This window comes from Myotis davidii, unplaced genomic scaffold, assembly GCF_000327345.1.
Source record: "Myotis davidii unplaced genomic scaffold, ASM32734v1 scaffold97, whole genome shotgun sequence".
NCBI classification, from domain to species: domain Eukaryota; kingdom Metazoa; phylum Chordata; class Mammalia; order Chiroptera; family Vespertilionidae; genus Myotis; species Myotis davidii.
In genome coordinates this window covers 2434355-2458301 of record NW_006289392.1, presented here as the reverse complement: position 1 = coordinate 2458301, position 23947 = coordinate 2434355, and the positions used below count along the sequence as shown (strand labels likewise).

At 49.2% G+C, this 23947-nt stretch overlaps 1 long non-coding RNA gene across 3 annotated transcripts in view; it reads right to left on the bottom strand.

Annotated features, from left to right (window-relative positions):
- Positions 1-23947, bottom strand: part of LOC107182761 — a 53717-nt gene that overhangs the window by 2746 nt on the left and 27024 nt on the right. The window lies entirely within an intron of this gene.

Genomic DNA, 23947 nt, shown 5'->3' with positions numbered 1-23947 from the left:
TTGGTCCAGAGGGAGCTGGTAGCTCAGGTGACTCTCCCAGGTGAGTGGGGGGGTGGGGGGGCAGGGTTGGTGCTTTAAATGTTTGCAGACTTCCGCCATTTCTCCCTCCCCATGGGCTGCTGGGCTGGGGTGCTGGCCTCCACAGAACTCTGTCCTGAGAGACGGGCCATCACAAGGGCCCCCAGCAGCTCGATGCGGGCTGGGTGGAGCTGCCGCTGTTTATTTGGGTAGCGAGCTGCTATTTAAAAGCACGCTTTGTTTCTGAAAATGAGACAGCTGGGGCTACATTTGGTGGATAAAGACATTTTGTTGAACTTTCAAAATGGGTATTATTTTCCATTTACACTTATTTCACGGAGAATTGTAGGAAGATGAGATTGCAGGCATGTCTGTGATATGCAATAAGGAGTGATGGATCTTTGAAGGTAAAAATATCTCTAGGATATTCTTTTCCCTTTTCTTTTTTTCCTCTCCTCTCTCTCTCCTCCGGGCCTCAGGTTGGTGGGCTTAGGTTTTCTTTTGTGTTGTTTTTTAATATCAAAATGGAGAGTGTCTCTGGGGGGAGTGTAGACTGTTCTCTGCTCAATGTTTGTCTTAATAAAGGTTAAAAGAAATGAAATAATATTAAAAGGGATCTCAGGAGACAGGAGCAGCCGCAGCTCTCAGCTCCCTGGGTTACGGGGGAGGAGGCAGCTCAGATACCAGGTCGGGGAACCCACCTGCCACCCACCCCCAGGCTGAACGCCTCAGAGAACAAAGAAGCCAGAGGAGACCAAAGGAACAGAGAAGAGGACAAAAACGGAGAGAAAGTCGGATTCCAAGAGGCCACTGCCCTCTCTCCCCACGTTCAAGGCCTCGTCCCTGGGGAGCGGCCTTGGGAAGAGCATGCGTCCCAGGGGAGGCCCGCCAGACATCGCTCCCCTGGCTCTCTCTACCTCCTCTTAATTGCATTGGAAGGAAACCAAGAAAAGAGGAATTAGAAGGAAGAAAAACATCCATCTTGATTTTTTTTTTTGAATTAAGAATTTAGATAAGGAAATCCATTTAGTGTTTATTGAATAAATAAATGAATTAATCATTAGTCTATCAGCCACTATATCAAAGTACCAATACTTGACTCAAGGAATGATTTAGGGGATCAGCAAATTTGGCATAAACACTCAGATTTTTTAACCTCCTGCGCCCAAATTCAAACCTCTTTATTTTTGGCTATTGACAAAGTTGATATTAAAAACAAAACAAAAACAAAAACACCCCAAACAAACAAAAAGCCATGGAATTTACCACCATCAAAGGCCTGTGCCATGCACGGCTTGCATCAAGCTATGTCCTCATAAAATACTGAAAAGACCCCTACCCTTTGTACATAAGTACTGGGTAATAGAAGCAACATTTTTAAAGGAAGGGAAGCAAATAGTTTCCAATATACTGAGCTCAAACCTGTAGCCCCACTCAGCCACAGGGCAGGGTTAACTTCCTATCCTCACCAAGGGTATGTTTTTATTGATTTTTAGAAAGAGAGGAAGGGAGAGGGAGAGAGAGAGAAACATTGATGTGAGAGAGAAACATTGTCTCCTGTACATGCCTCCTGTACTTGCTCCAACCAGGGGTTGAACCAGAAACCTAGGTATGTGCTCTGACCAGAATTGAACCCCCAACCCTTTGATGTATAGGAGGATGCTCCAACCCACCGAGCCACCAGGCCAGGGCGTGCAGGGTTAGATTTTAGAGTTCAAGTTTTGAAGGTTCTTTTAAGTGTGCTTCCCTCCTTCGCCCGTTTCAGGTACGACTCCCTTCCAGCCTCCCATGGCTGACTGATTGATGGGGCCTGCCCTTCTTCAAGGCGAACTCCTCTGGGGACAGATCTATATCTCCTTCCTCTGGGTGTCTCCCAGCATCCCCAGTGCCAGCACCATGGCGGGAGCACGGTGCCCACCGGCAGATAATTCTTGAATTGGACTCAGTGTGGTCATGTCCAGAGTTTCAGCTTTTCTCCCAAAGACCATGTTTCTTAGACGATGACAGATGTCGATCCATGGTCATTTATAAATAGCAATTTGTTGTTTAAGGGCAATTACCCTGAGGCATCCTGGACTTCTCAGTGAGATGTCACTCATAAACCCACTGGCCCTGGGACCCAGCGTAAGACACAGAAACTTGGCGATCAGCTCTTACCAATACCTTACGGTAGTTGAGAACTCAGGTACATAAGATCTGTTAAGAGAGTGTCCTGCCCTGGCTGGTTTGGCTCAGTTGATAGAACATTGGCCTGCGGACTGAAAGGTCCCGGGGTCTGTTCTGGTCAAGGGCACATGCCCAGGTTGTCAGCTTGATCCCCAGTGGGGGGCGTGCAGGAGGCAGCCAATCAATGAATCCCTCTCATCATTGATGTTTCTATCTCTCTCTTCCTCTCCCTTCCTCTCTGAAATTAATAAAAATATATATTTTTAAAAGGTAGCATGTCCTGTACTTTGATCTGAGGGCAATAAAATCATAAGGAATAAAAGGGGTAAATATTTGCCTCTGAGAGCAAGACTTATAATCAATAAATTGAGAAGGACCACCTGGGGGTCAGCCATGGAGCAGGAAGCCAAAGAAGTTCTCCAGCCTGAGAAGAAAAGGCCACATGAAAGCGAGCCAGAGGCCCCAGCAGCCCAGAGCAGACCTTTGTTGTGGCTTCCGTGGGCAGAGAGGAGGTGACCTGCTTCAAGACTCTACCTCTGACTCATTGGGAGAGAGAGGCCACAGGCTACACATGTGAGAGTGACCCCTTTCCTAGAAGCAGAAATACCTTCCCTGGGATCAGGCCATGTGGGGTGGAGACAGTTGCCCTGAAGATGAAAGAATCCCTGAGTGTCAAGGAGGGAAGGGATATGAATCATCCTCTCCCCCGGCCCCTCCCTGGCAGATGAGGAGACTCCTACTCAGAGAGGGGAGGCGCCATTTGCCTGAAACCCCTCCTCTCCCACGGAACTCCGTGATTCCTACCTGCATACCATCCTCCCCAAAGGAGGGACTGATGTCCCAGTAAAACACAACACACCTCAGACCATTCTCTGCTTTTTTTTCTACCACCTTCCCAACAAGTTCTGGAACTTGAATATGCAGTCACCAGCCCTGGAAGTTTGAAAACTGGAAGGGGGGGGGGGCAGGCAATGGCTGAGCGGGCCCCACTTAGAAGGACAGTCAGCCTGGGGAGGGTTCCCAAACGCCGGACACCTGAGGAGCACCTGGAGAGCCTGGCAAAAGCGCAGGTAACTTGCCCTGAAGCCCTGACTCCACACCTCTGTGGGAAACTAGAGTTTCCCCACACCTCTGGCGAGTCCTAGCCACCGGGCTTGGAGCCCCGCTGCAGGAGAGCGTGCCAGACCCATCAGGGGAGAACCAGGGAAGCTCACCTCCCACAGGCGCACGGGTGTGTAGGGCTGAGTGCCGCTGTCCCGTACCATGTACCATGGGAAGGAGCCCCCACTCTGGGCTTCCCCCCTCCCCACGAGCCAGTGACTAACCAGGGCAATGGGCCAGAAAAGGCGGGGCTCCTCTGAAGGCGCTCTATCATTGATTCCTACTGGAATGATCATCCGTTCATCATTCAGTCTTTGAGGAAAGGCTGATCTGAACCGGCACCACGCATGCCCAGATGACTCTCCAACCCTCACCCGTCCTCGGCCAGCCCACCCAGGGCCGGTCCCTCAGCTGCTGACCCCCAGTGTGTACTCGCCCTTGACTTAAGGCCACGGAGGAGTCATTAAAGATATTGAGGCTGCAGCTTCCAAAAGAAGACTTGCTGCCACCCAGGCAGCAATTAATCCCTCTCTGCCCTCCCCTCCCCCACCATGTGCTTCAGGCCAAACCGGCCTTTATATCCCATCCACAGCAGACTCTCTGCCCCCTCCAAGTCCCCTCCTGGGTGACATTCTCTAACTCCACCACAGCCCACCCACAGCTCCGCCCACTTAGCATCCCACGTGGCTCCCGCGTGCACTGCTGGCAGCAGAAGCCCTGTCCCAGGCTGAGGACCACCTCACCTCACCAGTCTACTAGGGGACTTTCCAAATGAGACGAAGGACCACGCTCCCCGGGGGTAAAAGTCAACCACCTACATTCTCTGCACACGCCCTGGGTGTTTGGTGTCCCACACTAGTCTAGGCTGATAACACAGATTACCCAGCGGGTCTGGGCCGGCCTTCCCTCCCGGTGGGCCCGGGATTGTCGCTGTTTTAACGCTGGGAGACACAGAGCTTATAAAGAGCCTGGAACTCTGAACGGGGGACAGTTATGTAAGTCCGAGGAGCTTTGGCGCTGCGGGACCACGGGCTCCAGGTCGTGTCTAATTGTAGGGAGGCTGATGGCCACAGCTGAAGATACCAGCACAGGCCCCAGGTCTCGGCCTGCGATGTCTCCCCAGCAGCTGCACTAAAATGGAAATTAAGTGCGCTGTCATGGCCATTTAGGGCATTAGGAACGGAAGGCGCCCGAGAGCGGCTGCCTGGCCCCTTGCCCACCTTATTAACAAGGTGCAAACAAGGACCTGTGCTGGGCGAGGGAAACAGCTGGAGAAGAGGCCTGCTCTGCAGGTGGAGCTATGAGGAGAGGAGGGATGCAGTGAGGCTGTGTCCCAAATCACCTTGGCTGGGGAGGAAACTGGCCTGATGAATGAGATAAAATCATCAGCCTCTTGATGGAACTCTTTAAGGAACATTTTCTAGGTTGCAGGTCCTTCATTTCCATTCCAACGTCCCCCTTATCCCCAAACCATACACACACAAGCAACCGGGGCTGGCGGAGGCATGGGACCGAGTCAGCCCCCTCTCATCACATTCACTTGCTGGAGGCCTTGAGGCTAGAGGGTCCCCGCAGGGCACTGCCAGCCTGCCAAGTTCTCCGGCTCTGATCTGGGGAATCCTCACCTTGGCCACTGTCCAGCCCTGGACACCGGGCTACCTGCTAACCAAAGGCCCCAGGCCCAGCCCTGAGGATGGGCTGTTTTACTGCCCACATACACACACATACCCTCCATACCCTCTCCAGAGTCACCCTGACCTTTATTTCTAGCCAGTGTCCTGGCTAATTGGCCCACAAGCTCCTCCTAGGAAATTGGTCAGACAGGGTGGGGGACACAGCAAGAGCGTGAACAGAGCTGTGACACCTCAGGGTGCTGCTCTCACCTGCAGCCCGAGCCCGGCCGGGGGGAGGAGCCGGGGGCCTGTCTTGTTTCTTGGCCAGCAGCTGTAGCAGAGGTGAACTGGGACGCGGGAAACACAGCTCCCTCTGGCCAGGGGAAAAAATTAAAAAGCCCGTTTTTCTGTCCTGTCAGGTCTATTTAAGTATTTAATGAGGTGAGATAGTACCAATAAATTTAACATGGCACAATAACTCTGATGACGGGGCCACAGACTAATAAGCTTCGTCCCAGGGACAGAAGAGTGGTCTCGCCTTTGCGAGATCTTATCGGGTTTGATTGCTTTGTGCAGATATTAAAAAGGTTGAGCAAGGACTTTCGGGCGCTGCCAGGGATCTGTGCATCTCCTCCCAGAGAAGAGAGATTGAAGCCGGGCCTCAGAACACCAGGCTGTTTATTTTAATTGACAATTGAGAGGAGTGGAATAGGTGGAGAGTGGAGGGTGGGTGGGCGCCACGGGGGGGCCTGCGAATAGGTGGCTGGTGTGTGCGTGTGTTTTCTCCTCTTCAAAAGCTTGTGGCTAAGCTTCAAATCCGAGGGCCTATCCAGCTGAGCTCCTGAGACTTCAAAGAGCCTCTTCCCCACTTGTCTAGAGCAAGGAGACGGACCACTGGCCCGGGGGTCACCATGATTCCTGCCCTTGCTTTTCACGGGGCCAGGCCTGCTGCCGACATCTCGCAGCCCCTTCTGTCCCACTGGGGCTGCTGCTCCTGTGGCCCAGTCCGTCTCCCCATCTTCTGCAGTTTTATGGGGCTGCCACCAAGGCTCCTCCAGACCAGGGACCACCGTTCTGCTTCGAGTCCCCCCAGCACATGACGAGATCCGAGCTTCTAACGTGTGAAATCCACACTTTGGGGTGAGTGCAATACCTTTACAATGGGTGGATTAGTAAACATTTAAAGTTAATGTTTAGATATTTATATGAATGTATATTGTAAAAAACATAACTAATACATTATACATCATTTCACAGATATTATTACTCACAATGAGGTGAAGGTAGACTATAAATTTTAAAGTGAGTCAAGTTTAGGTAAATTGTTTTTGAAAATAATGATACAGGGAGTATCCAAATGAGTAAAGTTTGGGAAACACTGTACAGTGGGGCCTTGACTTACGAGTTTAATTTGTTCTGAGACCGAGCTCGTTAAGGAGCTCGTTAACTCAAATTACTCTATCAACTCAATGCAAAAAATTGGCCGAGAGACAGCTGGTATCTCAAAAATCTCGTTAGTCAGGACACTCGTAAGTCAAGGCCCCAGTGTATTAGCTAATTTACTAATTGATTGGTTAGTTGGTGGCTTCGTGACTGATAGAATTCTTCCCCCAACATTTCTTTAAGAAATTTTTCAAACACAGAAGAAAAGTTGAAAGAATTGCACAGCACATGCCACCACTTAGATTCTACAATTAATATTTTGCTGTATTCGTGTATTATGTATCTGTCCATATAGCCTTCTCTTACACCCTCCAGCAATCTATCCGATATTTTCGGATGCATTTCCGACATCAGTGCACTTCACCCTCAAACACTTCAGCGTGCATATCATTACAGTGCAATATTTGTTCATGGTTGGCTCATTTTGGGGGAGAAGTAAGATTTACATGCCACAAAATGCACAAATCTTAAAGGTATCATTCAATGAGTTCTATAAATTCCTACACCTGTGTAATCCACCATTGTACAGAAACAACCACGGTTATGATTTTTCTCACAGTGTATTAGTTTTGCCTGTTACAGAAGTTCATCTACAGGGACCGGTACAGGATGTACCTCCTGTATAAGGCTTCTTCCACAGTGCAAGGCGAACGCTTTTGAGATTCATCCATGTTGACGCCCGTCTCAGCGGTTTGTTCCTTTCTGTTGCTGAGCGCTAGCGCTCGGCGTGTCCATGCTCCTGTTGCTGATGGGCATCTTGGTCTGCCTCCAGGCTGGGGCCTGTAATCAATAAAGCTGCTATGAATTCCTCTGCAAGACCCTTTGTAGATATATGCTTTTACTTCTCTTGGATAAATAACCAAGAGTCGTATTGCTGATCATAAAATAGATTTATGTTTAGTTTTTTGGGGAAAAAAACACACACAAACTAACAGGTCTTTCTTCAAAGTGGTTACACTCTGCCACCAACAATGTACAAGAATTACAGCTACTCCCCGCCTTTGCCAACATTTGATGTTTTCAGCCTTTTTAATTTTAGGCATTCTAATGGACGTGGGCTTGTATCTCAAGCCTTTCTTTTAATGTGCTTATTGGCCATTTGTGAACTTTCCTTAGTGAAATTGTCAAATGTTTTCCCAGTGTTTTGGTTATCCTGTTTGTTTTTCATGATTGAGTTGTAGCAATTCTTTATAGATCCTGGATCCAGTTCTTTGTCAGATTATGTTTTGTAAATATTTTCTTTCAGTCTGTGGGTGGCTTGTTTTCGTAATTATGTCTTTTGTTGAGCAAAATGTTTTGATTTTGACAAATTCTAACTTATAATAATTATTTCCTACGGTCATTGTTGTCAGTGCTCTAAGATGCCTTTACCCACTCCCAAGGCATGGAGCTGTCCTGGGTTTTCTTCTAGACACTTTTGAGTTTTAGCTTTTACACGCATGTCTGTGGTCAATCTCAAATTAATGTTTGTGTGTGGTATGAGTCAGGGGTCAAGGTAGATTATTTTTTTATATAAGTAACCAGTTGTTTCAGGGGAAAAAAAAAGTTGTTGAAAGACTTATTTTCTTCGTTAGGTGGCTTTTGCAATTTTGTCAAAAACCCAATGACTGTCGGTGTAGGTCTGTTTTGGGCTCTCTGTTCTGCTCTACGAATTGATGGATTTTTAAAAACAAATTCTTAAAATGTTAGAGTTTGAAGGAAACTTAGAAAGTCCTTAATGTATCAGTTTGTAAACTTTCTTGGATAACAGAGCCCTTTAAGAATCTGATGAAGATTGTGGTCCATCTCTCTCTAAAGGTATTTCCTATAGATATAAATGTTTGCATATATTGGGGGAGGGGCAGGTCATAGACCTTTGAAATCTGTATCTCAACTCTCATATTTTCCAGAAGAGAAGGTTGAGGCCCAGAGAAGTTATACGATTTGTCAAAGACTACAGAGTTTAGCTCGTGGTAACCGAGACTAGAACCCAGTGCCTTTTATCTGCTACACCAAGAAAATGAGTAAGCCACACTCTCTATTATCCAAGAGCTTACATTTTAGTGAGGAAGTCAGACATGTTCACAACTAACCACAATAGAGAGCACTGTCAGATAAGAACCAAACCAGAAGTATGTGCTGCGGGGACATGGAGATTCCAGGTAATCAGGGAAGGCTCCATGGTAAAGGAGGCATTTGAGCTGGACCAAAGAGATGTGGTGCAAGTGTGCTACAGTCCAGGGTATTCCAGGATGAGTGAAAGCTCTGGAATAGAAAAGACTAAGTTCATCAAAGCTAAAGTCCAGGTCTGTGTGGGTCTGAAGCAGTATATGTGGATATATTAAAAATGGATATGTAACCATTCCTGCTGATGGCTGGGGAAAACTTCCTATGAATTGGTATTTTTCAAGCTTTGTTCCTGAAGCCATCACTACTATGAATTGAAAACTCTGTATTTCTGAGTGTATTTAGAATGGCAGACTAAACCAACCTCGGGGTAAGAAAAGGAGGAGGTGGAGGCAAGCAGTTGAGCAGAAAGAATTCATAAGTTGGTGTGAGCACACACCACATTGAAACCTGTGTCTAAAATGCACTGATTGTGTGATCCTGCACAAGTCATGTGACCTTTCTGACCTTGACCTCCCATTTCATCATTTGTAAAATCAGACTAATCATAGCACCAGCCTCACCGGGTTGTTGTGATGTATCAAAGAAATAAGATATGTGAAAGCACGTCACCCTGGGCAGAGAACCGTGCAAAGAGGGGAGACCTCCTTATTATAAAGAATGACCTTGAACCTCAGTCCTGGGAACCCAGACTACTGGTGCTGGGCAATGACTCAGAGAGGCAGCGATTCCAAGGGAAACACAGGCACCTATACTTAAAGCCAAAGCCTGAACAATGCCTTCCGACCCCAAAGGCAAAGAGATGCATGGAAACTGTGACTTTACACACATCAATAGGCTTCATTTTTTTTCTATTTCCCATTCAAAGCCACCCTTGAAATGTATTTAACCTTATCTCTTATCTCTTCAACTCTCTCTGTGTGTCTTTGGAGAGTCTCTGGAGAAGAGGAGGAAAAGGTATTTCTCCAGACTCTATTTATTCTATCAATCAGGATAGGCTAGGTTACGCTTCAGTAACAAACAACCTTAAGGTCCTAGTGACTTAGAACAACAAAGGCTATTATTCTGAGAATAAAAGAATATAGAATAGAGCTGGGGACTTTGTTCCGTTTTTCCTCACCTTAGACTTTGGACTAACAGAGCAGCCACCATTTCAAATATTACCAGTCACTGTAATAAAGGAGAAGACAGTTTGGGACCGTTTTGCATCAGTATGAAATGCTCTGGCTTAGGAGTGGCACTCGTGACTTCTGCTCACACCTCATTGTCACATGGTCACACTGTCACACCCAACTCTACGGAGCTCAAGAAAAGCAATCAAACCGCATGTTTAGAACGTGGAGAACAGAAGTAACATGGCTCCCCCTTCCTTGGACCCATCATGCTGTTCACATTGGTGGCTTTGTACAGTCTGTTTCTTCTGCTTGAAATGCCATTATCTCTTCCCAGAGAAAGGCTATTCATCTTCTAAGACTCATTCAAATACCTCCCCATCTCAAAGACAAAAGCTGGAATTATCTATATACTTTCCTGCTACACTGAGAACTCCTTTAGAGGAATGAGATTAGTGCCTCTAGGCTGAATGAATGAACGAATGAATGAATGCTGCAACTCCTTGCCCAAGACGGCCTGATCCCCCGCCTCACAAATCGCTCTGGATGTCATGGAAGGAGAAAAACAAGTTTTGCCACACCCTTCCCAGCGTCTGCACCATAATAGTGGCCATGTGGCAAGCATTAACCTGTACCAGGCACAATTAAGGATGCTATTTATATCACCTGATTGAATCCTCCAAACAATAGTCAACGGCAGTGGTTCTCAACCTTGGCTGCACATTAGAATCACCTGGGAATCTTTTTAAAAATCCTGATTTCTGGGCCTCATCCTGGGAGGATGTTTCTTTGTTATGGGGTGGGGCCACAACATTAGTAACAAAGAAACAGAATTTCCAGAGGATGAGGCCCAGAAATCAGGATTTTAAAAAGATTCCCAGGTGATTCTAATGTGCAGCCAAGGTTGAGAACTACTGGTCTATGGCCTTGAGTTAGACATCACAACAGTAAAGTTTGGAGAGTTTGATGACAGACATAGTCAGTGAGAGACCCAGGCTTAGCGTGCAGGTTCATCAGAGGCTAACACCCATGCTTTGAACCGTGCACTGTGTAGTCTCCACAGGTCACAGAGATGGGCCAAGGCCACAGGCCCATCCCCATCAGACTCAGGTTTCACTCTCTCCCAGCACATCCCTGACAGCAAAGCCAGGGGTCCCACTGTCCACAGTCCCTAAGCAAATTTCCGCAGATTAGAGAACTAGATATAGCAGAAGCTCTGCCCCAACACAGGCCCATGTGGTGGGAGCCCAAGCAAAACCCATCAAGGAAACTGGCTTGCTCTGACCATGACAGAGAGAACACTTATATGAACAGTTCATTGAATTGGGATTATTAAGCCTGAAAAAACAAAAAACAAAACAAAACAAAAAAACTAAGAGTAACTTAATAGATTTTGTTTGATGACCAAATGTTCACTAAATCCACCAAGGATAAAAGATTCATCTTGGGGGATTTCAATTAGGCAACAAGAAGCCTCTCTTAACAGGACAGAGTATTAAATATATTTGATGAATGAAGAGCGATGGAATCTTCCTTTGTACCTAGGGTCTCTATCTACTCAGTCATTTATTTGTTTATGCGTTTAACCACTTATTCTTTCAGCATTTATTTATCTACCAGGCCCTGTGCTGGGTCCTAGAAATACAAATATGAGGAAGAAATAACTCTCTTCCCTTGAGACCTTCTTCCTGGAATCTCTTTTCAAGATGTAAAATTTCTTGGAAAAATATATAACACTTTATAACACCTTAATGCAAATACATTTTTACATTTCCCAGGGAGGCCCTGGTTACCAGACCTGATTTATGTGGTAGAGGCTGAAGAGGAAGGCCTGGGAACCCAGGCTACTACAGAAATGTTTATGCTTCAGGATCCCACTGGTTTCCTATTGCTGCTGTAACGAATTACCACAAATGTCAAGTGGCTTAAAACAACAGATGCGCATTCTCTTACCCTCCTGGGGGCGAGAGGGCTAAAGCCAGCTACACTGGGCTAAAGTCAAGACGTTAGTAGGACTGATTTCTTCCGTAGCTTCCGAGGGGAGAATCCTTTAACGTTTTCACATTCCAGTGGCTGCTAGCATTCCTTGGCTTGTAGCCCCTTCCTCCATCATCAAAGTTCCTCATTATAGTCCCCTCCTTCTGTTATCACATCTCCTATCTCTGACTCTGACACATCCCATTTCCCTCTTATAAGGACTGTTGTGATTACATCTGGCCCCTCAAGATACTCTCTCCATCTCAAGAACCTGAATTTAATCACATCTGTGAAATCCTTCTGTTATATAACACTAGAGGCCCGATGCACAAAATTTGTGCAAGGGGCTCGGTCCTCGCAGCCCCGGCTTCGTCTGGAAGGTCGTCTGGACAGTCATCTGCTGTTCGGTCTAATTACCATACTAGCTCTTTTTATATAGGATTTCCAGGTTTCAGGGATTCGCACCTGGACCTATTTGGGAGGCACTATTCAGCCTTTCACAGGGATAGAAAGACTATTACAGCCACTTTTCCTATTGACAGTTGTATCCAGGATTGGCCCTGACATTCGCCATCGCTGTGGTCATTGTGGAATAGGGGAGACTGCCTGGGCCCGTGTCACACAGCTGCCGGCACCACAGAGTCACCGGGTTTGCCCTGTGATATGGCCAACCCGGGGCGGGAGTTTAGATACTATGCTGGCTAGAGGCAAGAGAATAGACAAGATAAACCTTTCACACCCATTCCAGCTCTGTAATGATAGCTAACACTTACTAATCATTTATCAAAGTAATCTGTGCACCAGTTTCAAAAAATAGACTGTACTAACAGACTCACATCCAACAATAGCAGCCTCTGATTCACCCTCTCCACCTCTTCAGTCCCACAGAGGGAACCTCTCGCAACTCTTAGTACTTCCCACTGGCTTTTCCCTCCACTCTTAAGGAGCACGGTCGTGCTGCTGTTTCCCGAGCTCTCAGTGTCAGACAGTTTCTACTAAATCCCCATTATTGCAGCTGAGGGTTTTGCTCTCTGCTACACTGCCACCTTCTCCCTGCTACCTCTCCCCATCCTCCCAGTGTAAGCATCTGCGGTGAAAGTAATAGTCTGTGATAGACTCTGAGTATGGGAGGGAGGAACACTTTTCCCCTCAGAGTTCTTCTGGCTGCTCTAAGAATCAAATTGACAAGAGACCAATTAATAGGAGACCAATTAACAGGAGAAAATAACCAAATGTGTCATGTAGGTACATATGGGGTCCATAAGAGCATGGGCCAGCGGACAGATCAGGCAGTTGAGGCTTATACACCATCTCGAGCTGAGGAGAAGGGAGGAGGAGGGAGTGGTTTAGGACTTCCAGGACAGAAGGCAATTCGTATGGAGATGGGTGCAAATGCTTGGGAACTAAATGTTTGCTGGGCCATCTTTAACACTGGGCATGGGAGGACTTTAATCAAATGGCCTTCGCTGGGCTCCTTCCTGACTGTCACACTAGTTCAGATTAAACTATGGTTGTCTGCCATGATAGCTCCCTTCCTGGAGCGGGTCCTCTGCTAAGTTCTTTTAGGCAGTTGCGGGGGCGGGGGGTGGGAGGGTGTCATAGGTTCTTTCTGAATCATTGGTTTCTTTAAAATAATCAGTGTCCAAAAAAATAAGCATATTTTGGCATGGCGAACTCTGCTCCTCGTAAGTATCATTCCCAGCTGAGCCAGGTACTGTACCATAACAGTGTTGTTTTTCCTGGAGTTTATACACACATGATTTTTTTAAAATGCTGTTTTAAATGAACCAACTACTCTTTCTCTCCCCCTACAAATGTTCCAACTGTTGGATCACCCAGCAAAAGTTTTCCAAATATTTACACTGATCAGTAATCCTCCAACCTGCCACGCCCATCTGGGCTTTCCCCCTCCAGCCAGGGGCAGTGCTGCTGCCCCAGAACTTTGCTTTGGCCATCTTCCTAGACTGGACTCCCAAAGGCCCCCCAGCAGGGGTCAGACCTCAAACGCGTTCCCCACCCCACCCCACCCCCGCTGCCGTGCCACGCGGCTTCTGTAAGTAGGCATTCCAGAGAGTCGCTATGAATCTGAGCAGGAGGAAGCTGCTGCTGGTAGTTACTGCTGATGGTCGCATTGTGTTTGAACTCTACACTTGCACACACTTTCCTAACAGACGACACTTCCCCGAGTGTGAGTGTTGGCTCTGCTCTTCACGCCTGGAACACAGCCTGCACGCAGGGAGTTATCTTTAACCTCAAATAGCCTCGCAGACATGCCTCCTTTGCCACTCTGGGCATCCTCCCTTCCTCCTGCGAGGCTTTGCTCAGAAGCAACATCTGGTGGGTGTGGGTGGTTTTCCTCTGTGATTTATTTATTTTCTCCACCTTTCTCCCCTTAGTCTTGGAAGACTTCCAGTGTGCCTACAGCCTGCCCAAGCAATGTAGCTTCTATCTCAGTGGTTCTCAACCTTCTGGCCCTTATGGTTGGGTTCCTCATGTTGTGACCCAACCATAATATTATTTTCGTTGCTACTTCATCACTGTAATGTTGCTACTGCTATGAATCGTAATGTAAATATCTGATATGAAGGATGGTCTTAGGCGACCCCTGTGAAAGGGTCGTTGGACCGCCAAAGGGGTCGCAACCCACAGATTGAGAACCGCTGTTCTATCTGAACCATGTACCCCTGCACCCACCTCCTTCACTCCTGTACTGTCACACACACAGACGCCCTGAGCACTTCGCCCCAGCTGTGTGAGGAGGAGAAGTCCCGGTCAGTGTCAGAGGCATGGGCCTCATCAGCCATGGATTGGAATGGTGAGGGCGAGAGGCGTGAGGGGAGAGACCAGAGGGGTGCTGAGGGCATTGAAGCTGCTCCGCGGAGCCCTGCGTGCCATTTGCATTTCCTCCTTCGGACGCCTAGCTCCCGCACAAACATAGACATGCACCATGAAGAGCCAGATTACAGCTGGCTTTTACCTCCACCTGGGGAAGCCATGGATCCCCAAAGGGCACGAGTCCTTTCAGAACCAAAGCCCGGCCGCGGCGGCCATTCCACCGAAGCGGCCCTGCACCGTGGCTCTCTCCTCTCTCTCCGTGTTCTTTTTCCTTTTTCTTTTGCCTCCATTTTCCCCACCCTCCCTCCCTCGTTTCTCTCTGCTGCTCCTTCCCTTTAACCCCTTCCCCGGCAGAAACGTGTATACTCGTTTTCACAAAATGTTCTTTTTCAGTCGTCGACGAGTATACTAAGAAAATATGGTAAAAAAATATGGTTTATAGGAAGACGAGTTACAAACTGTTTTCATAACCAGCATCAAAAATACTATATAGAACCAAAATAAAAAAATTAGTCTGAAAAAGAAACGTTTTGAACAAAAAAAATTGTTGGGGAAGGGGTTAAAAACAAGCAGAGCAGCCACCCTCCTGTTGATCTGCTTGTGCTCCGTGTGCGGAGCCTGCGGACCGCCCAGCATAGGTCCCTGTGGCTGTCCCGATGAGCCCGACTGCGGCCCAGCAGCGGCCATGCAGTCCCGCCCCAGCTCCGCGAGGTCCCGGAGGCTGACAGGCAGAACAGCCTCCGCTTTGTTTGTGTTTCTCTCCTGGTGCTGTGTGAGCCACGTGGGCTGCTGGCCAGGCTCCTCCCGCAGGACACGTCAGAGAGGAGCTGGGCGCCATGTCATCCCTACACACTCCCTTCCGCTAACACACACACACAGAGACACACACAGACACACACACACACTCCACAGCTCAGGCCTGGTGGCGGGTAATGATCCAGCCCAGGGAGCATGAGCGGGCGCCCAAGGAAGGCAGTGGGGTGGGGAGGGTGGAGCTGAGAAGGAAGAGAAGTAATGCCGGGATGGGCAAAAATAGGTTTATAGTGGTGCGTGACATTCTTCCGAGTTAATAAAGCTCCTGTAATCATTGTAGTCTGCGTGTCTTTTTCCATACGAACAACTGTCAGCCTACTTTTGCCCGCGCCTGTACTGGTATTTACTGAGACGCTCACATATTTCACTAGGCACTTGTGCCACCCTCATGCTTCTCTTTGGAATATATGTTGTTGCCACTTTTTCTCTCAGAGAAAACTGAAGTCAGTCATCTACTTGGCCTTTTCCCTTTCAAGTGGTAGACCTGGAATCCCCAAATTCATTCACAGTCTTCAGTGGGTGGGTGGCTGGGTGAGTTTTTAACAGCTATTCTGGGCAAAGAGCCCAGATCCGACTGTCAGAGACACGGGCTAGATGATCACCCTCCCAATTTTGAAACCGAACATGGTTATATAAAGTCACAGGGGTTTAGCATCACCGTTAGACACACTCCCAGCAGGCCCGGGCCCCCCGCCATGGAGCAAGAGTGGTACAGTATCTCAAAAGCATTTTAAAATGGTGAGATTTCAGCACAGCATACTTACAAGGTGGTGTCATCAATACTGCAGCTGAAATAGCGAGGTTTTACCTAAAAATGCAGAGGTGATGACTCGGTTGAGAGGCATTAGGAATATATTAGGGACAGAGCAATGGAAGACCCAAGCCACAAGTCATTACTGAGGACCTTCGAGTTGCTGGGTGCTCAACTAATGCTGTAGACAGATCCACTGACCAGATAGCTTAGACTGTTCTGGACAGTTCCAATTCTAAATATTCTCGTTAACAAAAGAGAATCAGTGACAGGTACTAGAAGTTTCACAATTTTGGCATCTGAACCATTTAAAATAACAACAATAGCTAATATTGTGTCATGCTGTCTATGAGCAAATTCTAAGGTTGACCCAGCCACTAGCTCATCTAATCCTTGCAAATACCCAGGATAACAGTACCTGGCACAGAGCTGATCGATAAATATTTATCGAATGAATCACCACACTGTTTTCTAGACTAGAAATATAACACGGAGGGATATTTCAGAGCACGTGCTACATCACACAGCTAGTGAGGGATTGATGGGAATGATAACCCAGGCAACCTAACTCTGCCACTGCCTGCCAGACCCTGCCCGGCACAGCCTGTGTTTCCCCACCTCATTCCACTGCCTCTCCACAAGGCTCTCCGACGGACTTTTCCACCTGAAAGCAACACCGAATCCAACACCAAGTCCAATTTGAAATGTATGGCCACTCTGTGTGCAGGAAGTGGCAACGGGTCTTTGTGTGGCTTCAGACACAAGGGGACCTACGCAAGTTGAGGAAGCACTAAGGTGGTGGGACCTGGTTTCCAGGGAGAAGCGATTTCACGGGAGAGGACTGAGAACAGCCCAGGCTATGGCACCACCACCTGAGGAGACCCGCGGCTGGATCTGGGCCTGCCGAGGGATTGGAAGGGAACCTCTCTGTTACCAGGAGGTGCCGGCCCAGCGCAGGACGCATCCTGGTCCCAGCCATGGGCAACAACTACCCACCCTTTCGACTGCCTCCTCAGGCCTCAGGCTTGAGTCGCGAAGGGCGAAGCTAGACTCATGTTTGTACTTAGAAGCAGTGATCAGTTCCAGCGCCGCAGCTGCAGCTGTAGCTGTGGGAGAAGTGACAGTTACATCCATAGAGCATGTCCCATGTGCTGGTGACTCTATGCACATACGCTCATTCACTCTTCCCATCTTCTTTATGAGAGCAACTGTATGAGCCCCATTTTGCAAAGGAGGAAACTGATATATTAGAGATTAAAACCAAGAATTTTACAAATCACCAGCATCTAGATAGGAATAAAGAAGTGTTATGGGTAGCCTCCTCAAAGAAGGAAAGACATTTAAAACTCATGCCTGCGGGCTCACCCGTGGAAGAAACTCCAAAGGGAGGGTTCCATTCCTGCCCCTGGGAACAGCGGAGGGTTACGGGGTGAAATGTATACGAGCATCTGCATTTTCCAGTACAAGCTAATTGACCCACCTGATGCTCCTCCACCATCTGTCTTCCCACTCACACGCCCCCTCTCCCCCACCCCCAGCTACTAGGGCAGCCGGGAGCCCAGAATAGTCCCTCATATCACCCGCTCCAGGAAGAGATGGCTTAACACTCTGTGCCCCCCCAACAGGGCGGAACCTCTGAAAAAGAGGGTGCCTGGCATTTATTTATTCTAAAAACAGGTGTTGTGTCCCTTCTGTACCAGGCACATTTCTAGACATGAGAACAGACCAGTGACCACAGCAGAGAAAAGCCACCCTGCCTCATGCAGATTCCGTTCTGCCCAAGAGACCTGGAGTGACAGAGCCGCCGCCCTCCTCAAGGAAACCTCAGTCCCCGCGGAGCTTCCCAGGGGCAGCTCCTCCAGGTGGACCTGCTGTCCGTCCTCCCAGCAGCTGCCCTTGGGTCACAGCGTGCGCGCGACAAACAGGGGCGAGTGTCCAAGTCTCCCCAAGTCATACCCCACCCCTCAGGGCCCTTCTTCAGACCCTGTGCGTGGCTCCATCGCTTCCTCGCCGCTTTGCATCAATGCCAGCCCGAGAAAGCCCCCCGCCCAACCCGCTGGGCCTCGCACCCGCAACAGCCTTATCAGGGGGCCTCTGCGCAGGGAGCACAGAGAGCCCCGGGGTTCTGATTCCTGGCGGTGAGGCGGGAGGTGCTGAAGCTGACTGAAATCAGCGAGGTCAACACAAACCCGAGAGCGCACCGTAATTGGGCGAGAGCACCGCTTCCCCGCGTGTGTGATCCCGCACTTTCTGCCTCCTGCTTTGGCCGCGAGTCTTTGTCTTACACAAAGGCTTTATTGCACTGCTGTGTGTTTTATTTGTCTAAACCTCGGGTTTTGCTGACCCACAATTTCCGTTCCCTTTGTCGTGCAGCAGACGAGGTATCTGGGGGGATGGAGCTAGAAGGAAGGTGGCTTCAGACCCCGGGGGTTTTGTGTCTGGAGGAATCGCACACTCCCTTCCGTTTTGTTTCAGGGAGGAAAGTGCTCTCTACCCTTTGATGTGGATAAGAGCGCAGGTTACTGAGCACAGCTCTACCTGACTCAACAGCAAGTGCCTCGCTGCACTCAAAGCAGCATCCACACACTCACACACTCACACACTCACACACACACACACACACACACACATGCACACACTCACACACACACATGCACACACTCACACACACACACACATACACTCACAGACGCTCGCTCGCACCCTCCCTCCCTCACGAAGGTTCCATGCAATGCGGCTCCCTGGGGCGGGAGCTCTGCCCCTTCTGTGCACCCTGGACGCTTAGCACAGGCCCAGCGCCTGGCTGGGACCAGTCAGTGTTGGGCGAATGAGCAGAGGCCCAGCTGAGACTCAGTGGTGGCGCTGTGTCCGAGCCCCAGCTGAGTGTGGAGAAAGGGCTCTATGGGTGAGCTTCAGCCCTCTTGGAGGAAGTGGAGGAAGAAAGCCCCCACTTGGCCCCTGCTGCAGGCCGGGACCCGCTGACCCAGAGCCTCGGAGGCAGCAAGGACTGAACTGGGAGCGACCTTCTTCACATTAAGGTCAGACAGCACCTCGCTGGGAGCCTTCCCCTCCCTCTCTGCCCAGAGCGCGCTGTCCCCGTGGACAAGACAAGGTAACCGCTGGTCACCTAATGACCTAGGGAAGTTCTCGCCCCAACCATCTGGCCCGGGAGACAAACAAGCTAGTCTTAGATTGAAAGCCATTCCTGTTGGCTTACCAGGGCCCCGAAGGCACATGTCGCCGACCATGTAAGGGTAGTGGAGGCTTCTTCATAGGCAGAATGGTCACCTCCCCGTTTGCAAATTGATAAGAGACTAAGTCAAGAAGTTCATAGTCGGTAACAATATTAGCGAGATGGGCAGCCGATTCTGCCATCGTCTTTCATGCGGGCCGTGGTCAAGTCCTCCTAACGCTCTCTCCCTGCGCTGCCTTCTCAACTGCTCCCCAGTAACCCTCCTGAAAAACACAGCTGGCAGGGAATAACCAGTGTGGGGAGGGTGTGGAGGAACGGGAACCCTTGTACATGACTGGAGGGGATGTAAAATATGCGGCTGTTTTGGAAAAGGCTCAAAGGTGAAATGTAGAGTTACCATATGACCCAACTATTTTACTCCTCAGTGTATACCTAAGAAATATGAAAACATATGCTCACACTAAAACCTGCACAAAGCAGCATTGTTCATAATAGCCAAAAGGTGGAAACAACCCAAATGTCTATTGAAGTCCATTTATATGAAACTAAAGGCCCGGTACACAAAAATTTGTGCACTTGGGGGCGGGGGGGTCCCTCAGCCCAGCCTGTGCCCTCTCGCAGTCAAGGACCCCCTCAGGAGATAACAACCTGCTGGCTTAGCCCTGCTCCCGGGTGGCAGAGGGCAGGCCCAATCCCTAGGTGCAGTCCCTGGTCGGGCTCAGAGCAGGGCTGACTGGGGAGTTGGGGCACCGCCCCCTGTCATGCACAGAGCAGGGTGGATTGGGCGGTTGCAATGCCACCCTCAGTCACGCTCAGGGTAGGGCCGATTGGGGGGTTGGGGCACCGCCCCCTGTCACACACAGAGCAGGGCTGATCAGGGGTTGGGGCGCTGCCACTGTCACACTCAGGGCAGGGTCGATGGGGAGGTTATGGCTCTATCCCGTCACACACAGAGCAGGGCCCATGGCGGGGGGTTGGGGCACCTTCCTCTGTCACGAACAGAGCAGGGCGGATAGGGAAGTTGTGGCCCCACCCCCTGTCACACACAGAGCCGCAGGGCAATCAGGGTGTTTCGGGCCCCCTGTCACACTGATCCCGGTGCCGGGAGGCCTCGTGGCTCCGCTGATCCCGGTGCTGGGAGGCATATTACCCTTTTACTATATAGGATAGAGGCCTGGTGCATGGGTGGGGGCCAGCTAGTTTGCCCTGAAGGGTGTCCTGGATCAGGGTGGGGGTCCCACTTGGGTGCCTGGCCAGCCTGGGTGAGGGGCTGTTGGCTGTTTTCAGCTGGTCACACACCCTTCAGGGTGGGGGTCCCACTGGGGGGCCTGGCCAGTCTGGGTGAGTGGCTGAGGGCTGTTTTCAGGCTGGCGGGTGACTGAAGCTCCCAACTGCTCCTTGTTTTCTTTTTTACTTTTTTATTCTGGGCCAGCTTTAGCTCTCAGGCTTGGCTCCAGCTCTGAGGCCTTCACTGCTGAAAGCAGGTATCTGGTTTGTTTGGGTTCTATAATCGAAACACTTTTTCAACTCCAGCCCTGAGATCCTGGCTGGCTGAAAGTAGGTTTCTGGAGTTTGTTTAGATTTTATATTTGTAACAATGTTTCAAACTGCAAGCTCAGAGGCCGGCAGCAGCAGGCGGGGAATGTTGGCTTCCTCCGTCACTGAAGTAAGTAAGCCTCATGTTTGCTTCAAGCTGCCTGACTGCCAGCTGCCATCTTGGTTGGCAGCTAATTTGCATATCACCCTGATTAGCCAATGTGAAGGGTAGCGGAGATATGGCTAATTACTATGTTTCTCTTTTATTAGATAGGATGTTCAGAATAGGCAAAGCTATAAACACAACAAGCAGATTAGTGGTAACCTAGGGCTGGAGGGACATTGGCAGAATGTGGGGGGCCAGGTGGATGTTAGTGCTAAAGGGCATGAGACTTCTTTTGGGGGTGATAAAAATGTTCAAAAACTGATTGTGGGTTGGTTGGTTGAGCAACTTGGGGAGTACAAAAAAAAAATTGCTGGCATGGCTCAGTGGTTTAGCATCGACCCACGAACCAGGAGGTCATGGTTTAATTCCAGGTCGGGGACCAGGCCCGGGTTGCGGGCTCAGTAACCAGTGTGGGGCATGGAGGAGGCAGCCAATCCATGGTTCACTCTCATCATTGATGTTTCTGTCTCTCCCTCTCCCTTCCTCTCTGAAATCAATGGAAAAGTATATATGTTTTTTCAATATTGCATTGTACACTTTAAATAGATGAATTGCATGGTATGTGAATTATATCTCAATAGACCTGTTACCAAAAAATAGAGAAAAAGTATTTTAAATCTGCTCCTATCCCTAACAAAGACATCTGCTGGTTTCCATCACCCATCAATGAAGCCCAGCCCTGGCCACCACAGAAACGCCACTTTGACAACTTGGTTCTGCCCTGGTTTTCAGCCTCACTTTGCACTTTCCTTGCCGAGCAGCTGAGCCCGAGCCCCGAGGCTGCTCCGGCCCTGGAGCGTCACGCTGCTGCCCGGGACCTGGCTCAGCGTCCTGTCGCTGCCCCAATGCCTGTTCTCTGATTCCACCTGATGACTGTTGGTTCTTCTTTAGGATCCAAGGTGAACGTCACCTCTTCTCCTGAAGCCGTGCCCAGCTTTTCCAGAGGGAGTTTCTCTCTCGGCTGGGCTGCCACCACACTCTGTTTATAGTCTATTCTGGTACTTATCACATTTTACTTTAATTACCTGTCGACAGAGTACTTCCCCACTATCCTGGGCCGTAGACACTTTGGGGACAGAATCTCTGCCTTATTCATCTTCATACCCTTCTCTCCACCCCACTCCCACTGATGCCACTGAACAAGTGCAAAGGGAGAGAGGGAGAGAGGGAGAGAGGGAGAGGGAGAGAGAGAGAGAGAGAGAGAGAGAGAGAGAGAGAGAGAGAGAGCTCTAGGACTATGCACGGCTTACTGGCCAACCCATAAGCAGTCATTAACAAAGGTGGGAGGGAACATTTAACATTCCCCACTAAAAGGAGGGAGGAGGGAAAACCAGTGAAGAAGACAGACTGTGGCACCTGAAGAACTAGTTTGGAATCTCATCCTCTCCATTCTGACTGGGCAGCCTTGGTTAATTACTTTAGCTTTCTCCCTCCCAAAAGGGAATATGTAGCTGGTGGTTTGATCGTTGTATTAAAGACAGTAGCTGAGTGGTCACCTTGTGCTGGTCACTAGTGCTAAATGATCTTACAGACATTAGCCTAGCCCTACGCCAGCCCTCCGAAAGGGTATCATTGCGCAGTTCACAGGTGAGGGAGCTCAAGGCTCTGTCTGTCTCTCTGACACCCACCGCCCCCCAGAGCCTAGCTGTCAATCATCTGAGCAATGTGCATGTGTGAGCTGATATTGCTACTAATTACAGTGTTTAAGTTTCTTTCAACTTTCAAAGGACACTGGAGGCACAAAGCACTAGGTCCCACTCTAAGGACAGCTTCCTGACTGGCCCTGTGCTCAGAGTGCTTTGCTTTTCAAACCAAGTTACTAACCTGGGGGCTTCGGATTTTACCGAGGCAACTGTGCACACCCTAATTTCCACCCACTGCTCTGCGCCCAGCCACGTCTCATTTTCAGAACCCAACATAAATCCAGGCTCCTGTAAGGCATCCTCTTCAACAGCCCTTTTCTGTATTCTTTGAAGCCTTACATTTGGAGCTCTTTATTTTAACCGCACACCTCTACATTTTGCCTTCCACTCACAGACAAAATTGTCGGTGTCTCCCCCTCCTTCCATCTCCTACTGCCCACTGAGTTTCTGACATTCTGCAATCCTCGCCTCTCCATTAGCCTTCTATTCTCTGGCGTTATTGCAGCCCTACCTCTGGGCCAGGGCAAATACATCTTTGGGAGCGCCATTCCCTCATCCTCCACAGCATTTGGCACTTGACAGCACTGACTCTCCTCCTAGACCAGTGATGGCGAACCTCTGACACGCGTGTCAGAGGTGACACGCGAACTCATTTTTTTGGTTGATTTTTCTTTGTTAAATGGCATTTAAATATGTAAAATAAATATCAAAAATATGAGTCTTTGTTTTACTATGGTTGCAAATATCAAAAAATTTCTATACGTGACACGGCACCAGAGTGAAGTTAGGGTTTTTCAAAATGCTGACACGCCGAGCTCAAAAGGTTCGCCATCACTGTCCTAGACACTCTCACTTCCCTCGCTTCCTAAATGGTGTACCTTTCCTTCCCTTTCCCCCGCCCCCCAGTCCGCTCTCCCCTGGGCCTGCCTGAGGCTCAGGTGTGGCCCTGGACTCTCCAGCCTCCACAGTCCACCTTGCCTCCTGTAACTTGAGCTCCAGCCAGACACTCCAGTTGAGTGTCTCCAACTGCCTCTGGACATTGTACTTGGACACCTCACTGAAACGTAGCATTCATTCTCGGCCCCCTGACTGCTCCTTTTGTATAAAATGAGCTGTGAATAGCACGAGAAACTATAAAATGCCTCTTGCATTTTCCACACCCCGAATAGCCTGTCTCTATCAGAAAGCCACATGAGCTTGCTTATCCCACAAATGCATCAGCTGAGATGGGGATCCAGATAGTTCTGTACACCTATATCTATAGAGGGTTGGCAGGACCTACATTTTAATACCAGCACCGTTCAACTGAGAGTCAACAAATCCTCATTTGGTGCCCGCTCGGTGCCTAGCACTGTGCCAATGCTTCTTGAGATACAGTGAAAACTGCTACCACCCATCATCAAGCATAGCACAGCATACAACCCTGCCATCTTCTCCCCCCATGGCTGACAATCATTTTAGCCATTCATGTTTA